The sequence below is a fragment of the Pipistrellus kuhlii genome, unplaced genomic scaffold (assembly GCF_014108245.1).
Source record: "Pipistrellus kuhlii isolate mPipKuh1 unplaced genomic scaffold, mPipKuh1.p scaffold_m20_p_61, whole genome shotgun sequence".
NCBI lineage: Eukaryota > Metazoa > Chordata > Mammalia > Chiroptera > Vespertilionidae > Pipistrellus > Pipistrellus kuhlii.
Genome location: NW_023425564.1, coordinates 549225 through 571524, shown reverse-complemented (window position 1 = coordinate 571524; position 22300 = coordinate 549225).

Here is a 22300-nt window from a genome sequence, read left to right as displayed (position 1 = left end):
CACAGGCACCGTCTGCCCAGAGCAGCACTAGCTCCCACCCAGCCCGCTCTTCCTGCTCCTCCACCCCTGGCTGGTCACTGCCCCGAGAATCGCTCTTCTAGAGGCTTCTTGACGCTGTCTGCTTTCCACGTCCGTGTGTCAGTCCAGCCTCAAGCCGGCATCTCAGGGTCTGGATGTGCCAAACCCCACACTCTGTCTCAGGAGTCACTGCCTAAAATTCAACCCTCACCCATCTCAGACCCTCCAGCAGCTGAAGCCGGCTCCTGCCAGACGCAGTTCTCCTGCCCTGTGCCCACACCTCCCAGCCCCAGTGCTCGCACAACTGGACCCTGAGCGCTGTGAGGACTTCGGTGCCTCGCAGCCTCCTCAATGCGTCAGCACCCCATCCCATCGTCCCCCTGGTGCTCAGGAGCGGAGCTTCCCGCCGCTTCAATGTGGCGCAGGAAGCACACAAGCCGTGGGCCCAGGCCCAGCGCAGGCACCAGCACATCCGGGTGATCACACAGGGTTACTGAGATACACATTCCTTCCCACTCCCCTGCGTGCAGCATGGCTTTTTTGTTTGTTTGTTTGTTTGTTTGAAGTGTATTTGTGACCTGATAGAGATGTTAGCTATCTTATTGCAGCACATAAATGCATTAAGTCAACTCATCACATATTTTAAACTTACACAATATTACATGCCCTGGCTGGTGTGGCTCAGCTGGTTGAGCGTCGTTCCATGCACCAAGAGGATGATGGTTAGATTCCCGTACAGGGCACATGCCTGGGTTACAGGTTCAATTCCCAGTAGGAGGCGTGCAGGAGGCAGCCGACTGATAGTTCTCATTGATATTTCTCCCTCTCCCTCTCCTTCTCTCAAATAAAAAATATATATACTTAAAAATAAATTTACTCAATATTACATGTCAATTAAAAGTGAGTATATTTTTAGCATAAAAATATTTGATACTAACTAACCACACTTAGCCTGAGAAGCTTCCTCTCAGCCATTGGATTAAAAGGAGGTGTGAAAGTATTGGAATCAGGAAGAGGATTTTGTAGAACAAAAACATAACGTTACATTGCTTTTGCTCTGTTTCTCTGCCTGTCTTCCCTAACCCTCTTTGTTATGTGATTCGGGATAGTCTGGGTGTAACAGGCCAGTTGTGTTGACCCATCAGGTCAAGGTCCACCTCTTCAGACACTGAGGCCCGGGGAGGAAAGGTTACCCAGAGGCCACAGAGGGCGAGTGACCCGGCTCCCAGCGGAGCAAGCGGGACAGCGGGTCCAGGGACACTCCTGACGGTCCCTGCCGCAGGGGGCTGGGCCTCGGGGCCGAGGGATGAGGCCTGCTCAACACCCCTGCCAAGCAGCTGCACTCACACCCTTTCTAAGAGAATGGACACTTCTGAGGGGTCCCCGAGGAGGAGGGACTGCACTCGCTGGGGCCTTCAGTGTGCCAGAGGTTAACTCTCCCAAGGCCATGAGACTATTCATTACCAGACTGAGACTGGCTGCTCGCAGACTGTGGGCAGGACGGCCCGGCGCAGCTCCCAGGGCCTCACCCCCCAGCCCAGCAGCCAGGGCTCCCGGTGAGCGTGACCAGCCACGTGTCACACAGCAGGGTCCTCACCAACCTGAGCTTCTGAAGCCTTTACACTGGTGATGTCATAGTTTCCCCAACTACCTACAGCTTCCCCTGTTCACAGGAAGAAGCCTATGTTCTGTAAAAGCAGCTTTCCTCTCAGCCCCTTTCTCACGGAAGCCTGCCTGTCTGCACATCACTCCGACCAGAACTACGTTCCCCACATCATTTCTCCCAACAGGAACTAGAATTAAGCTCCATGCACATTCCAGGACAGTTTTCAAAATGAGCCTCCAGAGACCTCGCTTTCATTGTCTAATGCTCCCGTGCCACAGATCAATCGTGAGCTGGAGAGATAACTGGGTGTTCACAGGCACTTTGGAAGCCTCGGCTCCTTTGCTGATGACTGTGCCCTGCCGTTCACACCTGGTTTCAGACGCGTGGGAACCACACCCACGGGCACAGCCTGGGCTGAGCAGACGAGTCCTCAGCGAGGCCACATGGCGCTCGCGAGCCCTGCAGGCCCCGGGTGGGCTCCAGAGGGCCGCTCGCTGCGGAGAACACACTGTAGCTCACGTGAGTTAGAGCCGTCGATTCATTAATATGAAGGACATTCCAACGATTCGACACTTTGGTATGGTCTTTCTGTGAGGTTCTGCTTTCTTTTCATTGGCCTGCAGTGGCGTCAGCGTTCTGACCCAGGAGTGACAGCTCGCGTCTCCCCTCCTACAGTCAGCACTCTCGTTCCTCTTTCAGACACGGCCAAGTCTCTGTGCAGCCCACGTCCTAGTTCTTTGCTCAGGTTCGGAAACAGCCTGGATCGGCCCAGAGAGACAGATCTGGCCCTCATGCATGTCATGATTGCCACACATGCTGAAGTGCTAATCCCCACGTGCTGGCATTTAGAGCTGGGCCTTTGGGAGGTGGTTAGGTCACTGGGGTGGAGCCCCAGGATGGACTTAGTGCCACAGAGAGGGAAGGTGAGTTTCCGTCCTCTCTGCTGGGGGAGCACAGTGATGGGTGAGTGGCATTCCCCGCCACCGCAGGCCCCAGGCAGGAGGCCAGGGGTGGGGCTGGTGGGGTAAGTCCGGACTGACCTGTACCAGGAGCCTTCCACGGCTGCAGCCTCTCCCAGGTGGTGTGCAGCCTAGCGCAGGCTCCACTGTGCCCCTGGGAGCTGGACTGGGCAGCCCAGTCAGATTACCCCAGAGAATGATGGTCAGGACTATCTGTTGGCCCAGCTGGTGTGGTTCAGTGGTTGCTCATTGACCAAGAGTCGCTCAATTCCCAGTTCAACTCCCAGTCAGGGCACATGCTCTGGTTCCTGTCTCCATCCCCAGTAGGGGGAGTGCAGGACACAGCTGATCAATGTTCCTCTCTCATGGATGGTTCAGTCTCCTCCTCTCCTTCCTCTCTCTCTGAAATCAATAAAAAACATATATTTTTTTAAATTATCTGTTGGGCCATGCCTAGAGGAGCCTTCTTGCATTCATTTCTATTGCTTCTGTGACAAACGTCTACAAACTTGGTGGTTAAGACCACACACACTTACGTCGCACAGTTTTGCAGTTTGGAAGTTCAGCAGGGACTAAGCCCAAGGGTCGCCAGGCCTGGTACCCTCAGAGGGCCCTGGGCGTGACGGTGTCCTCAGCATTTCCGCAGCGGGGCACTGGCATGCCCGGCCTGAGCCTTTCTCCCGCGTGTCCCTGGCCGTCCTTCCACACCACAGCCCAGCACACCAGGCCTCTCACTGCTCAACTTGACCTCCGAAGGAAGCAGGCCCAGGGATCAGGACAGACGGTCCTGAGAGCCATTTCCTGCCTCCCACACCTCCCAAGTGAGTGAGAGTCCACCTGCTGGAATTCAGTGGGAATTTAAAAGAGGCTGCATCAGAGCTCTCTCCTACCAAAGGCCTGCGAGAGGGGAGGCAGTGTCCTCAGAAAGGAGATAAGGCCCCGTGTGTCCAGACTCGGACCTGCAGGGGAAGGCCAGCGCCTCCTCTGCGCTGAGCTCGCTTCTCGTTGAGAACAAGCTGGCAGGATGTGCGGGCCACGGGCATGCTCCGCGAACAGAGCTTACACGTGGGCCCAGCAGGCTGTCCCGGCAGGAGAATGTCCTCCTCTCTCCTGGGGCTGCCCCACATTCTTGGAGCTGGTGGTAGAGAATAACCGAAAGTAAGAACAGCCTCAGGGGTCGGGTCCTCACACCTGTGTCCCTCAGATTTCTCGCCAAGGCTGGCTGTGGGACACATTTCCCACCAGGCGGGCTGCTTCTCTTCAACGTCACAGCAGGGCCCACGGAGCAGCTGTTTAGGGACATCCCACCCACCGCGTTCAGAATGGAGGGGCTTATAAGTTCAAACACATGTTTGAGCAGCTTTAACCACAGATTTTGTAAACAGTAGGTCTTTCCAGACTTCTCAGAGGGACAGGACAGAAGGACCTTCTCAGGGGGACAGCACAGAAGGACCTTCCTGGGGGGACAGGACAGAAGGACATTCTAAGGATGACAGGAGAAAAGGACCTTCTCAGGGTGTCAGGAAAAGGAGATTTTCGGGGAGCCAGGACAGAAGGACATTCTCAGGGGGGCAGGACAAAAGGACCTTCTCAGGGGGACAGCACAGAAGGACCTTCCTGGGGGGACAGGACAGAAGAACAATCTCAGGGGGACAGCACAGAAGGACCTTCCTGGGGGGACAGGACAGAAGAAAAATCTCAGGGGGACAGGACAGAAGAACCTTCCTGGGGGTCAGGACAGAAGGAACTTCTCAGGGGGACAGGACAGAAGGACCTTCCTGGGGGGAAAGGACAGAAGGACCTTCCTGGGGGGAAAGGACAGAAGGACCTCCTCAGGGTGACAGGACAGAAGGACCTTTTCGGTGGACAGGACAGAAGGACCTTCTCAGAGGAACAAGACAGAAGGACATTCTCAGGAGAACAGGACAGAAGGACCTTCTCAGGCGGACAGGACAGAAGGACCTTCTCGGGGGGACAGGAAAGAAGAACATTCTCAGGGGGACAGCAAAGAAGGACCTTTCTGGAGGGTCAGGACAGAAGGAACTTATCAGGGGGACAGGACAGAAGGACCTTCTCTGGGAGACTAGACAGAAGGACTTTCTCGGGGGGACAGGACAGAAGTACATTCTCCATAGGGACCGGACAGAAGGACCTTCCTGGTGGGACAGGACTGAAGAACCTACCCGGGAGAACAGTACAGAAGGACCTTCTCTGGGGGACAGGACAGAAGGACCTTCTCTGGGAGACTGGACATAAGGACCTTCTCGGGGGGACAGGACAGAAGGACTTTCTTGGGGTGACAGGACAGAAGGACCTTCCTGGGGGTACAGGACAGAAGGACCTTCTCAAGCGGACTGGACAGAAGGACATTCTCAGCAGGACAGGACAGAAGGACCTTCTCAGGGGAATAGGTCAGAAGGACCTTCTCGGTAACAGGATAGAAGGACCTTTTTGGGGGGACAGGACAGAAGGACTTTTTCTGGGGGACAAGACAGAAAGACCATTTCTGGGGGACAGGACAGAAGGACCTCCTCAGGGGGACAGGACAGAAAGACCTTCTCGAGGAGACAGTACAGAAGGAACTTCTCGAGGGACAGGACAGAAGGACATTCTCAGGGGGACAGCACAGAAGGACCTTCCCGGTGGGACAGGAGAGAAGCACTTTCTAGGGGAAATAGGACAGAAGGACCTCTCAGAGGGACAGGACAGACGGACATTCAAAGAGGGACAGCACAGAAGGACCTTCTCAGGCAGACAGGACAGAAGGACATTCTCAGGGGGACAGGACAGAAGGACCTTCTCAGGGGGACAGGACAGAAGGACCTTCTCAGTGGAGACAGGACAAAAGGACATTCTCAGGGGGACAGGACAGAAGGACCTTTTTGGGGGGACAGGACAGAAGGACCTTTTCTGGGGACAGGAAAGAAGGACCTTTTCGGGGGGACAGGACAGAAGGACCTTCCCGGGGTTCAGGACAGAAGAAGCTTCTCAGGGGGACAGGACAGAAGGACCTTCTCGGGGGGACAGGACAGAAGGACCTTCTCGTGGTGACAGGACAGAAGGACCTTCTCAGGGGGACAGGATAGAAGGACCTTCTCTGTGGGGACAGGACAAAAGTACATTCTCAGGGGGACAGGACAGAAGGACATTCTCAGGGGGACAGGACTTAAGGACCTTCTCAATAGGGACTGTACAGAAGGACATTCTCAGGGGGACAGCACAAAAGGAACTTCCAGGGGGGACAGGACAGAAGAACCTTCTCAGGCGGACAGGACAAAAGGATATTCTCAGGGGGACAGGACACAAGGACATTCTCAGGGGGACAGGACAGAAGGACCTTCTCAGGGGAATAGGACAGAAGGACCTTCTCGGTAACAGGATAGAAGGACCTTTTTGGGGGGAAAAGGCCAGAAGGACCTCCTCAGGGGGACAGGACAGAAGGACATTCTCAGGGGGACAGCACAGAAGGACCTTCCCGCTGGGACAGGAGAGAAGGACTTTCTCAGGGGGACAGGACAGAAGGACATCCTCAGGGGTCCAGGACAGAAGGACCTTCTCAGGCAGACAGGACAGAAAGACCTCCTCAGGGGGACAGGACAGAAAGACCTTCTCGAGGAGACAGTACAGAAGGAACTTCTCGAGGGACAGGACAGAAGGACATTTCAGGAGGACAGCACAGAAGGACCTTCTATGAGGGGACAGGACAGAAGGACATTCTCAGGGGGACAGGACAGAAGGACCTTCTCAGTAGGACAGAACAGAAGGACATGCCTGGGGGTACAGGACAGAAGGACCTTTTCTGGGTGACAGGACAGAAGGACCTTCCCAGGGGGACAGGACAGAAGGACCTTCTCTGGGAGACTGGACAGAAGGACCTTCTCTGGGATACTGGACAGAAGGACCTTTTCAGGGGGACAGGACAGAAGGACCTTCTCGGGGGGATAATACAGAAGGACCTTTTCGGGGGGACTGGACAGAAGGACATTCTCAGCGGGACAGCACAAAAGGAACTTCCTGGGGGGACAGGACAGAAGGACCTTTTTGGGGGGACAGGACAGAAGGACCTTTTCTGGGTGACAGGACAAAAGGTCCTTCCTGGGGTTCAGGACAGAAGAACCTTCTCAGGGTGACAGGACAGAAGGACCTTCTCAGGGAGACAGGACAGAAGGACCTTCTCAGGCCGACTGGACAGAAGGACATTCTCAGCAGGACAGGACAGAAGGATCTTCTTGGGGGACAGGACAGAAGGACCTTTTCTGGGTGACAGGACAAAAGGTCCTTCCTGGGGTTCAGGTCAGAAGGACCTTCTCAGGGAGACAGGACAGAAGGACCTTCTCTGGGCTACTGGACATAAGGACCTTTTCTGAGGGACAGGACAGAAGGACCTTCTCTGTGGGGTCAGGACAAAAGGACATTTTCAGGGGGACAGGACAGAAGGACATTCTCAGGCAGACAGGACAGAAGGACATTCTCAGGGGGACAGGACTTAAGGACCTTCTCAATAGGGACTGTACAGAAGGACATTCTCAGGGGGACAGCACAAAAGGAACTTCCTGGGGGGACAGGACAGAAGGACCTTCTCAGGCGGACAGGACAAAAGGAAATTCTCAGGGGGACAGGACACAAGGACATTCTCAGGGGGACAGGACAGAAGGACCTTCTCAAGCAGACAGGACAGAAGGACCTTCTCAGGGGAACAGGACAGATGGACCTTCTCGGTAACAGGATAGGAGGACCTTTTGGGGGGGACAGGACAGAAGGACCTCCTCAAGGGGACAGGACAGAAGGACCTTCTGGAGGAGACAGTTAAGAAGGACCTTCTCAGGGGGACAGGACAGAAGGACATTCTCAGGAAGACAGCACAGAAGGACCGTCCTGGGGGGACAGGACAGAAGGACCTTCTCAGTAGGACAGGACAGAAGGACATGCCTGGGGGGACAGGACAGAAGAACCTTCTTGGGGGGTAGGACTGAAGGACCTTCTCAGGGGAAAGGACAGAAGGACCTTCTCAGAGGGACAGCACAGAAGGACGTTCCTGGGGGGACAGGTCAGAACGACCTTCTCGGGGGGATATTACAGAAGGACCTTCTCTGGGGTACTGGACATTAGGACCTTTTCGTTGGGACAGGACATAAGGACCTTTTCTGGGGGACAGGACAGAAGGACCTTTTTGGGGGGCAGGACAGAAGGACTTTCTTGCATTGACAGGACAGAAGGACCTTTTCTGGGTGACAGGACAGAAGGACCTTCTTAGGTTTTAGGACAGAAGAAACTTCTCAGTAGGACAGGACAGAAGGACCTTCTCTCAGGGACAGGACAGAAGGACCTTCTCAGGAGGACAGGACTGAAGGACCTTCCTGGGGGAACAGGACTGAAGAACCTACCCGGGGGACAGGACAGAAGGACCTTCTTGGGGGACAGGACAGAAGAACATTCTCAGGGGGACAGGACTGAAGGAACTTCTTGGGGGACAAGACAGAAGGACATTCTCAAGGGGACAGGACAGAAGGACCTTCTCAGGGGGATAGGACTGAAGGACTTTCTCAGGGAGACAGGACAGAAGGACCTTCTCAGGCCGACTGGACAGAAGGACATTCTCAGCAGGACAGGACAGAAGGACCTTCTTGGGGGACAGGACAGAAGGACCTTCTCGGGGGACAGGACAGAAGAACATTCTCAGGGGGACAGCATAGAAGGACCTTCCCGGTGGGACAGGAGAGAAGGACTTTCTCAGGGGGACAGAACAGAAGGACATCCTCAGGGGGACAGGACATAAGGACCTTCTCAGAGAAATAGGAGAGAAGGGCCTTCTCGGTAACAGGATAGAAGGACATTTTCGGGGGGACAGGACAGAAGGACCTTCTCAGGGGGACAGGACAGAAGGACATCCTCAGGGGGACAGGACATAAGGACCTTCTCAGGGGACAGGACAGAAGGACCTTCTCGGGGGGACAGGACAGAAGGACATTCTCATGGGGACAGCACAGAAGGACCTTCCAGGGTGGACAGGACAGAAGGAACTTCTCAGGGGGACAGGACAGAAGGACCTTCTCAGAGAAATAGGAGAGAAGGACCTTCTCGGTAACAGGATAGAAGGACATTTTCGGGGGGACAGGACAGAAGGAACTTTTCAAGGGGACAGGACAGAAGGACCTTTTCGGGGGACAGGACAGAAGGACCTCCTCAGGGAGACTGGACAGAAGAACTTTCTCGAGGAGTCAGTACAGAAAGACCTTCTCAGGAGGAGAGAACAGAAGGAAATTCTCAGGGGGACAAGACAGAAGGAACTTCTTGGGGGCCAGGACAGAAGGACCTTCCCGGGGGGACAGACAGAGGACCTTCTTGGGGGACAGGACCGAAGGACATTCTCGGGGGGCCAGGACAGAAGGACCTTCTCAGGGGGATAGGACAGAAGGACATTCTCAGGAAGACAGCACAGAAGGACCGTCTGGAGGGACAGGACAGAAGGACCTTCTTGGGGGACAGAACAGAAGGACATTCTTGGGGTGCCAGGACAGCAGGACATTCTCACTTGGACAGGACAGAAGGAACTTCTTGGGGGACAGGACAAAAGGATCTTCTTGGCGTACAGGACAAAAGGACATTCTCGGGATTAAAGGACAGAAGGACATTCTCACTTGGACAGGACAGAAGGACCTTCTTGGGGTACAGGACAAAAGGACATTCTTGGAGGACAGGACAGAAGGACATTCTCAGGGGGCAGGACAGAAGGACCTTCTCAGTAGGGACTGGACAGAAGGACATTCTCAGCAGGACACACAAAAGGAACTTCCTGGGGGGACAGGACAGAAGGACCTTCTCAGGCAGACAGAACAAAAGGACATTCTCAGGGGGACAGGACAGAAGGACATTCTGGGGGAACCACACAGAAGGATCTTCTCGGGGAGAAGGTACTGTAGCCTCTATCTGTATCTTGCAGGTAGAGACTGAGGGTACTGATGTTCAATGCCATCGCAATGATGAAGTGGAGGTGCTGGGCACCAGCCTGCATGTTGTGGTGTTAAATCTGTCCTGTGGGGGCAGGCCTGGCCTCAAGGATGTCCTAGTCTTTAGAGCCAGGAATGTGCTGGTTTACACGGTGACAGATGTGACTGGCTGCCTGGGACAGGACCTTGAGGTGGGAGATTATCTGGGGCTGTTAGGGATCCCAGGTCATCAGAGAGGTCCATGTGAGAAAGAGGCAGGGTGTCAGGTCGCTGGAGAAGGAGGGGAGTCGGAAGAGGTACAGGACAGTGATGTGGGGTCTCGGGCAGGGACAGTGGCGGCTCTGGAGTTGGGGAAGGCCAGGAGGCAGGTTCTGCCCAGCCTCCTAAGGAAAGCAGTCCTGCACATGAGTGGGTTTTAGCCCCAGGAACCCCGTGGGTGTCCCTTCTCTAAATTTGTAGGAGAAAAAATGTGTGGTCATGTGTTCCCGCAGCCATAGGAATCGAACACACATGTGTCCTTCCTGTAACCCTGAGTGCTTAAATGTCTCTGGTCAGCGCTGCCCACTGAGCCCAGGTCCACAGGGCAGGCAGCCACGCTCGCTTAGGGTGACCTCAGGAACCACATGTTACATACCTAAAACTCAAGTCCCTTAGACCGCCCTGCACCCTCACACCCACTGAGTGTCCAATGTTCCCGCTTTTACGAGGGCTGCATGCTCACTGGCCAGGTCACCATGCTCATCTGGGCTCCTCTCACCACCCTGTGGGGATACACACTCCGCTTCTTTGAAAAACCAGCCCCTCCATTGTTATTTCTACTTCCTTACTTCAAGGCATTGTAATGTCCCCACTCATCTGTCTGTTCTTCAATGCTCTCCCGGTCATTACAAACAAGGAAGGTCTGGAAAGCTGTCACAGCCAAGAAGAGCCTGTGTAGTTAACGATATTGTACCAACTCTGGTCCATTAGTCAAAACAAACACACTGCACCAATGTAAGACGTTAGCAACAAGAGAGAGAGGGGTGTGATACATAGGAGCTTTCCTCACTATCTTGGTAGTTTTTCTCTACATCTAAACAATGTTCTAAAATTTACAAATTATAAAAATACTTACTTAAAAACTAAATTACCTGTATAGTATATGTGTATATATTATCCTAGAGGCCCTGTGCATGGTACACCCTTTCCCAATCCTGCACCCCTCAGGGAATGTCGGAGAGAGTTTTAGCCCAATCCCCCCAGACCAGCCAAGGGACCCCTCTGGTGCATGAATTCATGCACTGGGCCTCTATTATGCATGTAAGATCTTTGGTTAATCTCTTCCCACCCTCCCCTCTCTCTGCTTCCCTCTGAGATTCATCAGTCTGTTCCATGTTCCCATGCCTGCGCATTGAGCATCTGCCCCTTGGTAGTCTTTGTGCATCAGTGCTACCAGCTGGGTGGCCGGTCGTTTAGGCTTTTATATATATATATATATATATAGATATCAGCATATTTATGATTGATTACCTTTTTACTGCATTTAGGTAATTTCTTTTGAGCTTATAATTTTTTCTTTCTTCTCTCTCTCACACCCTAATTTTTGTTGATTTTAACATTTACTATGTTTTAAGGATTATAACATATATGTTCTATTTCTAAATTATACTTTTTTACATTTTTTAAAGATTTGCCTATAAACTGATTATGTGAACAGGACTGGTGATCACAGTGTTATTATTGGAAAACCTGTTTGTAAAACCACATACATGTTCAGAGGCATCTGGAAGCAAAGTGCTCCTTTGTCCCTTTTCTAATTAAGCTAATCCTTTAAAACATTTCCTCCTTGCTCTTCTACTTCTTCTTCTACAGAATCTTGTATCTTATTCTGTCATATTGTTCAAATTCTCTTATCTTTCCCCTTGAATACACTCTCAACAATTTTTATTCATATAGGATTCACAGGTGGAGTCGTTATTTTTACAGGTCAGATACTTAGTTTTGATGTTGATTTTGTGATTTGTTTGGCAGAGATCTCTCATTATGTTACTTTATAAAATGTACTTGTATTGATGAGAAGTCTGTAACCCAAGGGGTTACCAGTGTTTCCCTGCCTGGGGCAGCTCCTCCAATTAGCTCTGTGCACTGGACTGTAAAAAAAAAATGTCCAGGTGAGTGTTTTTCCTATTTTTATTAATTTATCTCTTCCAACACACAGTGGGGTCATTTCAATGTGAATGTGGGAGTATTGAACTTTCTTCCTTAACATTGTTATTATCCATCCTTACTATTCTTTTTTGATGTTTTTCTAAACTCATTTTTTCCTTCTAGAAAGATTACTGGATAAACACTGGGATTCCTGCATGAGGGTATCCACGTTGCTAGGTTTTTTCTCTTATTTGTTCATTCTTCCTTTTTTCTTAGATGCCTTTGGAGAGTTTCCCATCATCTTTCAGATCATTAATACCATCTTTGGCTGATTTCTTTTCATCATTCAGCCATCTTACATTTTTAATCTGGCAATATTTCAAATTCCAAAAAGCTATTACCCTACTGTTCCCTTTTCAAGACAATCTTTTCTTATTTTTTTAAATATATTTTATTGATTTTTTTACAGAGAGGAAAGGAGAGGGACAGAGAGCTAGAAACATCAATGATAGAGGAACATTGACCAGCTGCCTCCTGCACAACCCCTACAAGGAATGTGCCCGCAACCAAACATGCCCTTGACCAGAATCGAACCTGGGACCTTTCAGTCCCCAGGCCAATGCTCTATCCACTGAGCCAAACCAGTTTGGCAACCTTTTCTTATTTTAAAACTAATACTAGACATATCAAATCTCTCTGAAATGTTTAAATTAGTTAAGAGTTCTTTCCGATTTTCTTGGATTATTTATTTCCTCAAGCAAGAACTTTTTGTTAGAGATTTTTTTCTAATAGCTTTCTCTAACATTTTTTCAATGTTTCCTATTTTAAACCTGAAAATGACACAGTCTCTATGGAGTCTCACTCTGCCTACCATGATGTTTTTGGACAGTCCCCTCCGGGCTCCTCCATCCGCACCATCATCCCTGACCAGGAGCGCGTGCGCAGCAGGCCAGCCGTGACAGTGAAGGGAACTTGGACTCAGGTTCATCTTACACTCATTTCCCTCCTACCGCCCTGTCTGCTCTGTCCCAAGTTTTTGGTACAGAACTTTATAGACAAAAAGCCTCCTATCCCTTGCACTTTCTCCTGTTTCTTTGCCAATTTCAAGTCTGCACGTGTGTGTGGTTCCCGGGAGAATGTTACAACTATTCATCCACTTGGGTTTGCTGGATCTGGTTTAGGTGGCTTCAGTTTTGTCTGAAGTGTTCAGCTGTTCAAGTTGCTACTTTCAGTTAAGAGATGGCACTTAGCCACCTGGGCCCTTCCACCCTGCAGGCAGAGACTGTTGGGTCCATGAGCAAGATGCCACTGCAGAGGAGAAGGTGCTGGGAGCCCAATGAGGCCTGGAGGCCCCTCCAGCACTTCCTTTGCTCCCTCAGAAGCAGGTGGTGGGGTGGGGGGCAGTTGAGGCCCCTGACACAGCCACTGGACCCCTCTCTAAGTCCTCACTGGGAAGCAGGTGCAGGCTGCTTTCTCTGCCGCTTCTGTCTTCATCTCTCCCAGGTGGGGAGTGGCACCCTGTGGCCCAGGACCAAGGTCATCGTGCCCTTGCCCATTGGCTCTTCTCCTGGTGACACGGCAGGAGGGTGTGAGGAAACAGACACAGACACAATGGGCTCCCAACCTGGGCTCCCAACCTGCACGAATCGGCCTTGGAGGCCTGTTCTTTCTTTCGTTGTCATTAAAATTGTGTGCGTTTTCTCCCCTGTTCCTGGGAATGTCCTTGTCGCCAGGGCCTGCTGCCTCTCTGTGTGCTGGCCTCTACCTGCCTGGCCCCGGGGAGGGCTCAGCAGGGAGGGAGGAGGGACTCACCATGGCCTTGACTGCTCTCCTCAGATTTCACCCTGTGCTTCCTAGTTAAACGTTGTTCATGTTTTCAGTAGAGTCAAGCAGCCATAAACTCATTGAGTCTCTGTCTCAATGACATTCTAAAAAATATGCAAACCTGCTTTTCTCCCGAATCCCACCCCCGGAAAACATCTAGGAAGCTGCTCTTCCTGCTGAACTCAGGAGTGAAAGGGTTTGGGCCTGGCGCTGTCCGTGGTGCTGGCGTGGCCTGGAGCAGCGAGATGGTGGAACCAGCGGGAGTTGGTTTGCTTCCCATCACTGGGCACTGGCAGACCACAGGGTCTTTGGGTCTTCATGCTTCCCCTGGTGGGCCCGGGTCCTGTGAGAACCGTCTGTCCATAAGCATGTAATTCTGTCCTGCTTTTTCAGTTTACTATCCATGCAATCGGTGATTGTTGTCGCCTCATTTACAAAATAATTGTAAGAGCAGATCCAACACCGGATCTAAGCAATGAACACGTACCCGCACATGGGCCGCTGCTGCGGGGTGGTGGCTCTGTGCAGAGGGATGAGCTTGTCCCAGTAGTGACTCCAAACGTCCTCCTTGTGCGGATCTCAATGCTAAGACACCACTCGCCAACTGAACACCTGGCACCAAACCCTGGGGTGAACCCAGAGGCACCGGGCCACAAGATAAAGGTAAAAACATCTCCATGACTGTGAAGCTGTTTAGGGGAGGGGAGAACGAGAAGGCACGAGAACCAAAGTGCTCTGAGAGATGCTCAGAGAAAAGAGAGGTGGGCTAGAGACAAGAGGACAAACCTTGTGTTCAGCATTGCACTCTGGGTGTTAATGACTGGGTTACACTGACCGCGTGCGGTTGTTCCCAACCACGAAATAAAGTGTGTTTAGCCCAAGAAGTATGTGTTCCAACACAAACGTAAATGTTTTGAAGTCAAAATAACCTTTACCCTGTTTCATCTTTTGAGGTTTTATATTTCCTTTTTCTTGAAATATAAATATTTGGAAAAAGTCTATCATTTAATAGAGCAGCACAGTGGCGGGAGCTGCACTGGCGGGCAGCAGGAGGATGCCTCTCCGCCCATCAGGGCGGGGTACCAGGAGACGGGCTGCCCTCCTGTCCTTGATGGGTAAGGGTACTTCCTTAGAACATCACCTTGTGCATTCTTTGAGGGAACATTACCTCTGTAGGAACCAAACTGAATGGTAAGTAATAAAGTTGTAATTAAATGGCTAGTTGGTGGTTTCCCACTGCGAGCATTGGATGCAATCTTAGTTTTCTACAGTACTTACCCCGGAATCCTCATGGGTCCAGACGATGTCGTGCAAGGCAGTCATTATCCTGATGAGCAACTCACTTAAGCTCTTTAGAACATTCTCACATTATGAAGCTTTTTGTTTGTAATTGGATTTTTGCTGTAGGTAGCAATTGGATGTTTCCCAGAGAAAGTCTCCTCTCCTGCTGGCCTCATTTAAAAAGTCAGTCATGGACTCCTGGGTTCAAAATGAACAGCCACCCATTTCTAAAGCGAGTGGGGCGAGAGCCTTCCCAGCCACCCTTGTGAGAATGCCATGCGGAATTGACTATGTCAGCCTAAACCGAGGCAACCAGGGCTAACACTTCCCCAAATATAGAAATAATCAAAGTTAAGAATTATATATTCCACGACTATGGCAATGAAGCACAAGAAGATATTCTGGATTTATACCATTTTTCACATATTAAAAATATTGTCATACCTAGTAAGATTTTTCTTTTTAGATTAAAAAACACACCTTTATTGTTTGGAAAACATGCGCATGAACTAAAGTTAAGTCTACACATTGTTGAATATGTCATCGATTAACGACTGGCTGGTATTAGTTATCTGTGACCATATGACAAGTTCTCCAGGATGTAGTAGATTGAAGCATCGTTTATCATCTCCGGTTTCCGTGGGTCAGGACCCAACGAGGCTCCGCTCACCCAGAGCTTCTTATAAAGCGCAATCATCTCAAGGCCTGACCAGCAGAGGTTCTGTCCTAACCCGCTGCTTGGCCGTGGGCAGGACACAGTCTTTCCTGGCTAGAAGCATCTCTCTGTCCCTCGCCATGGGAGCTCTCCTTAGGACAGTGGGTGTGGGTTCCTCAATGTGAGCAAGAGAAGGAGCCACAGAGAGAGTGTGAGACGCACAGGAGAGTCTCTGCCTCCGCTCCCAGCAGCTACATCCCATCCCCTTTGTCTCGTTCCATTGGTTAGAAGCCAGTTACTGGGTCCAGCCCACTCAGGGAGGGATTACCCAGGGGGTGAACACCAGGAGGTCAGGCATGGGACCGTTCTAGAAGCTGCCAGTTATATTTAGCATACAGGAAAACAGGCATATGATGAATAAAGAGAATTTCAAAATTGAGTAAATGCTTTTTTGAGGTCCCTTGAATCAATGTTCTCCCACAGATCATCATTATCCTCAGGTTCAATCAAGCATATCAAAATTAACTTTATTTTCTTCTTATTTCTAATGGGTTCATCTTCTGCAAACTGCGGCTCCCAAGCCACATGAGGCTCTTTGGCCCCTTGAGTGTGGCTCTTCCACAAAATACCACGGCCTGGGCAAGTCTATTTTGAAGAAGTGGTATTAGAAGAAGTTTAAGTTTAAAAAATTTGGCTCTCAAAAGAAATTTTAATCATTGTATTGTTGGTTCTGTTGACTACTGAGTTTGCTGACCACTGGTTTAGGCTTTTATAGATAGATATATGATAGATAGATAGATAGATAGATAGATCTGGAGACCAGTTCAAACTGGGTATTAAGGGCTAAAATCAAGGTGTCTGCAGGACTCTTCTGGAGACTGTGGGAGAAACTGCCCTTCCCAGCCTTCCTTGGTTCTTCATTTTTCCCACCACTTCAACGTGCATCACTCAAGCCTCTGCTACTGCCGTCACTCTCCTTTCTGCTGGGGGCTCTCCTGCTTCCCTTTAAAGGGGCCTTGTGGTGGCTCTGGGCCCACAGGGAAATGCAGGCTCACCTCCCGTCTCAAGATCCTCAACTCCAGCACACCTGTGAAGCCCCCTCTGCCATGTAAGGGTAGCATGTTCACAGGCTCTGAGGATTCGGCTGTAGACATTGAGGTGTGGGGGCAGTTTTCAGCCTACCACAGTTGGCAAATTAGTTTTCCAATCCTTAGAAAAATTACTGAAGCATAAATATAAATATGTGTTTAATAGAAAGAAGGTCACAATACAACAGGTCAAAATTTGTGGCGTGCAGCAAGAGCAGTTCTTAGAGGGAAATTTACAGCATTAAATGTTTATATTAGAAAAGAAATGAGTCTATTACACAACATATCCTAAACTACTCACACTTGTTTGAATTGAATCTTATTTGTTCTTACTTTAATGGGCACTTGGTACCAGTAGGAGCTGCTTTTAATCCTGAGTTTATTGGAGAAGAGTGGATCCCCAATAGCTATGCTAACAGTGACTGGTTGACATTATATACTTGTTACATTTTCTATCATAATTGTTTTTTTAAATATGTTTTCATTGATTTTAGAGAGAGAGGAAGGGAGAGGGATAGAGAGATACAAGCATCAATGAGAAACATCCATTGATTGGCTCCTCCTGCACACCCCACACTGGGGATCAAGCTTACAACCCAAGCATGTGCCCTGACTGGGAATTGAACCAGGGACCTCCTAGTTCATGGGTCAATGTTCAACTATTGAGCCACACCAGCAGGGCTATCATAATTGTTTTTTTATGTTATATACGATGATATATTCATCCAACGAGTGCACTCTAAGATATTTATTTTACAGTTAGAAAGGACAGACATCACAATGGACAAGTATTGAAATACAGCAACAGAGAAGAGGGAAAAATGGGATTACTTAGCTACATATATTGTCTTTGCCGTAACTTTTTAATTTTTAAATAATTTCAGATTCACAGGAAGTTCAAAGACATGCTCAGGATGTTCCACACATGTTTCAGCTAGCCTTCCCTCTTCCACAGCCATAGAGCAATATCCACACAGGGTCCCACCACTGGCACCTCCCACATACCTCATGCAGAGCTCATGCGACAGGAGTGTCCTCAGGGTGTGTGGAAGAGGGAAGGCAATAGGTAGAGTCACGTGGCCATTACCACCAAGATGCTCAACTGAACCACAAGCACAGGACTCTGTCATACCTCCCTTTACATAACTCTTCCTCCATCCTCACTGGCAGTACCAAGCTGCTCTCCAGCTCTATAATTACGCTATGAATGTTATAGAAAAGGAATTGTCCAGTACGTATCTTTTGAGATTGGCTTTTTTCACTCTGTATAATTTTCAAGGTCCATCCAAACTGTGATGTCTATCAATAGTTTATTCACATTCATAACTGAGTAGTGCTCCCTGGCACAGATGTACCACAGTTTGGTTAACCACTCACCCACTGATGGGCATTAGATAATTCCGTTTTGAGCTATTACAAATGAAGCTGCTATAAACATTCATGGATAAATTTCTGCATAAAATAAATTTTAATTTCTCTGAAAGAAATGCCAAAGAGAGCAATTGGGTAAGTGAGTAAGATATATCATGTTCTTTTTTTAGAGAGAGGGTGGAAGGGTGGAGGCACGCACACACACACACACACACACACACACACACACACATTGATTGGTTGCCTCCTAACAGGGACCTGGGCTGGAACCTGCAACCCATGTATGTGCCCTTGACCGGGAATCAAATCCTTGACCCTTCAGTGCTTAGATGGACACTATAACCACTGAACACACCTGCCAGGGCAGTCATTTCATCTTCTTTGTCTGCTAGAGGAAATGCTCCTTGTAAATGTTCACCAACTCTTCACAAAGTCCCTTTTGTATAACCCCTTAAACCCGCAGAGAGGTCTCGGTTTAGCATGCAAGCTGGTCCTTGTATGAAACTTAGGGGTTTGCATCTGTCCACAGTCTCTCCTGAGATGTCCTACTCGCTCCACAAGTCTACCATTACAGAGGGGATAAGAAAGACCGAGAGGGAGAAAATCCTTGCCCTCAGGTACGAGGGCAGAGCGCCCTCTCAGAAACCATGGGAGAGGTGCTCCGCCCGGGCTCTCAGCAGGAAGGAAACCTCACGGCCTCCCTGCAGGCGGAGTGCATGCGGTCACTGAGGGCCCGTGGTCACTGAGGGCGTGCAGTCACTGAGGGCCCGCGGTCACTGAGGGCCCGCGGTCACTGAGGGCGTGCGGTCACTAAGGGCGTGTGGTCACTGAGGGCCCGCGGTCACTGAGGGCGTGTGGTCACTGAGGGCCCGCGGTCACTGAGGGCGTGCGGTCACTGAGGGCATGCGGTCACTGAGGGCCCGCGATTACTGAGGGCGTGCAGTCACTGAGGGCCCGCGGTCACTGAGGGCGTGCGGTCACTGAGGGCGTGCTGTCACTGAGGGCCCGCGGTCACTGAGGGCGTGCGGTCACTGAGGGTCCGCAGTCACTGAGGGCGTGCGGTCACTGAGGGCCCACAGTCACTGAGGGCGTGTGGTCACTGAGGGCGTGTGGTCACTGAGGGCGTGTGGTCACTGAGGGCCTGCAGTCACTGAGGGCGTGCGGTCACTGAGGGCGTGCGGTCACTGAGGGCGTGCGGTCACTGAGGGTCCGCGGTCACTGAGGGCGTGCGGTCACTGAGGGCGTGCGGTCACTGAGGGCCCACGGTCACTGAGAGCGTGCGGTCACTGAGGGCGTGTGGTCACTGAGGGCGTGTGGTCACTGAGGGCCTGCAGTCACTGAGGGCGTGCGGTCACTGAGGGCGTGTGGTCACTGAGGGCGTGCGGTCACTGAGGGCGTGCGGTCACTGAGGGCGTGCGGTCACTGAGATCCCGCGGTCACTGAGGGCGTGCGGTCACTGAGGGCGTGCGGTCACTGAGGGCGTGCGGTCACTGAGGGCCTGCAGTCACTGAGGGCGTGCGGTCACTGAGGGCGTGCGGTCACTGAGGGCGTGCGGTCACTGAGGGCGTGCGGTCACTGAGATCCCGCGGTCACTGAGGGCGTGCGGTCACTGAGGGCGTGTGGTCACTGAGGGCCTGCAGTCACTGAGGGCGTGCGGTCACTGAGGGCGTGCGGTCACTGAGGGCGTGTGGTCACTGAGGGCGTGCGGTCACTGAGGGCGTGCGGTCACTGAGATCCCGCGGTCACTGAGGGCCCGCGGTCACTGAGGGCATGCGGTCACTGAGGGCGTGCGGTCACTGAGGGCGTGTGGTCACTGAGGGCGTGCGGTCACTGAGGGCCCGCGGTCACTGAGGGTCACTGAGGGCCCGCGGTCACTGAGGGCGTGTGGTCACTGAGGGCGTGCGGTCATTGAGGGCGTGCGGTCACTGAGGGCGTGCGGTCACTGAGGGCCCGCAGTCACTGAGGGCGTGCGGTCACTGAGGGCGTGTGGTCACTGAGGGCCCGCGGTCACTGAGGGCGTGCGGTCACTGAGGGTCCGCGGTCACTGAGGGTCAGCGGTCACTGAGGGCGTGCGGTCACTGAGGGTGTGCGGTCACTGAGGGTCACTGAGGGCCCGCGGTCACTGAGGGCCCACCATCACTGGACTGGCGCTGAGCGGCTGGGCTCCGCTGCCTTTGGAGCAGCTTCTGCAAAACAGACGCTGACCCCCTCTTCGCTTTTCTCCGTTTTTCATAAAAGTGAGAATCCTTCTAAGATCTCCCCAGATTAGCGAAAGCACCTACTAGGGTCGGAATCTTGGAACAGCAACGTGGCTTACCGTGAAATTTCAAACAGGACACTTGCTCCCATCCTTTGAACCGGCCTCCTCCGGTTCCTTGTGGGCAGGCCTGGTGTCCAGAACCCACAGGGACCCCAGTCCTCCGTCCCTGGGCGGCCTCGGGCCTCTGTCCTCGCCCTCCACGCCCCTCCTCTTCCTCTCTGCAGAGCCCTGGTTTCTCTCACCCTTGCCCGCCCCAGGATAGACCCACAGGATCTGGAGGGTGCAAAGCTCACGCTGCCCCTCCGCTTGCTTGAGGTCCCTATTTGCCCACGTGTTGCTTCTCCTTGGTTCTATTTTCATTGCCAAGCACGTTGTGGAAGCAGCCTCGTAGGCGCTCCTGTGGGTGGCGGAGAGCATGTGCCACCAGCTGCCGGCGTGGTCACCCGATGGCCGCTCTCGCTGCTGCGGCCGGAGCTCGCTGCTCGCCTGTGCAGCGTGTGCTCGGACTACAATGTGAATGCTGACTCTCCAGCTTCGTTGCAAACAGCACATTCCTCAATGAAATAACCAATTCCTATCGCACAAAATGTCACCTGTTTTCCAGAGGAGAATGAACATGGAATTTTCAGTCAGAAGTTCATCCTGCCCCCTCCCCACGGGCAGATGGTTTTGATGCGTCAATTTACCAGTCCCTTCAGCACAGCGGACGCTCAGGAAGACCAAGGGCAGTTTCTGTGCTCATGTGCTTCGGGGGCACATAGAAAAGATTCTGTACAAACACCATTAGCACCGTTCCTCCGTAGTTTATATCTGACCGGCTGCGTTTCCATTTCCCCTGGCGTTGTTGAGGGAGGAAGAGAAAGAAACGCAGTCACTGTCCGATGCTGCTGTGGTTGCCATGGCTGCAGTGGCATCTTGTGCTTTTCTCTCGATGGTGCTTAACAAAGCGGATGTATGCAGCCGATCTCAAATGGGAGGTGAAAGTGGTGTCCGTGCAGCATTGGAGCGCTGGGCCCAAGTGCCTCTCCTCCGTCAGACGATCTGGAATTGTTCCCCTTAAAAAGGATCCTCCTGCTTCCAGCCCATTGCTTGGCAACCGTTTCCAATGCCTACAGTTCACTAGCAAGTCGTAGGAAGAGTCGCCGGGCGCTGGCCAGCGCTGGCCGCTCCCGTGGGCCCATCAGAACCACGGCGTCACCCTCCCCACCTCCGCGGCGCTCAGGGCCGGGGTGGGAGTACCTTCCTCCGTCACCTCGCAGGGCTCTTCCCGGCCCCAGGCCTTGCTCAACAGCACCCCTTCAGCAGGCTCCCCGAGGAGACTGTACCCCCAGCCTTGGTCTCAGTCCATAGCCAGGTGGGTATTGCCCCAAACTGGAAATCACTGGAACAGGATCAGTGATCCATGCATACCACAATGGTAGGCGACATTGGCCAGGCAGACACCACCTTCCTCCTGCGCCTCAGCCCTCCTCACACCCACAGCTGTGAGGTTTCCGCACCCTCTTTGGTGAACGTGTGTTCCCAGGGAAGACTGGACCACCAGCTGCAGCAGGCCCGGGTTCCGGGGCGCCCGCCGCTTTCGGGTGGGGAGCCTCACACACGAGCGTGCAGGCCCAGGCTGCCCAGCGTGCTGCCACAGTCCCCCTCGGCGGCTTCCCCCCCAGGCAGGGGGGATCTGTTTCCTGGCTCCCTTAAATTTGAGTGGGGACATAGGACTAATTCTGGCCAATGGGGTACGGGCAGGAGTAACATGTGTCGCATTTACTCTGAGCACCCAATGGCCTCAGACCCTCCTCGCGCTCTCCGTGGCCGCGGGATGGACAGCGTCAGTGAAGGCTGCATCCCGGCCCTGTCGGAGGCTCGCCAGCGCAGGGCAGAGCACGCGGCAGGAGAAGCAGGCTTGCTGCTGAAAGCACCAGCCTTCTGGGCTGTTTGTTATTGCCACGTAACCTGGCCCACCCTGACTGTGCTTCAGGAAGGGGAGCTCCTCAGAGCTAGGCGTACTCACCCCACAGCTGTTTGCTGACGCCGGGCAAAGCGTTGGTTTAGTTCAATGGGCAGAAGAGGGGCCAGAAGAGGAAAGTTACTCAAGTCACACTCAATGCTGATGTAAACAATAGATGAGTGATGGCTGTCAGCACCCAGAGCGGCAAAGCCTGTGGCT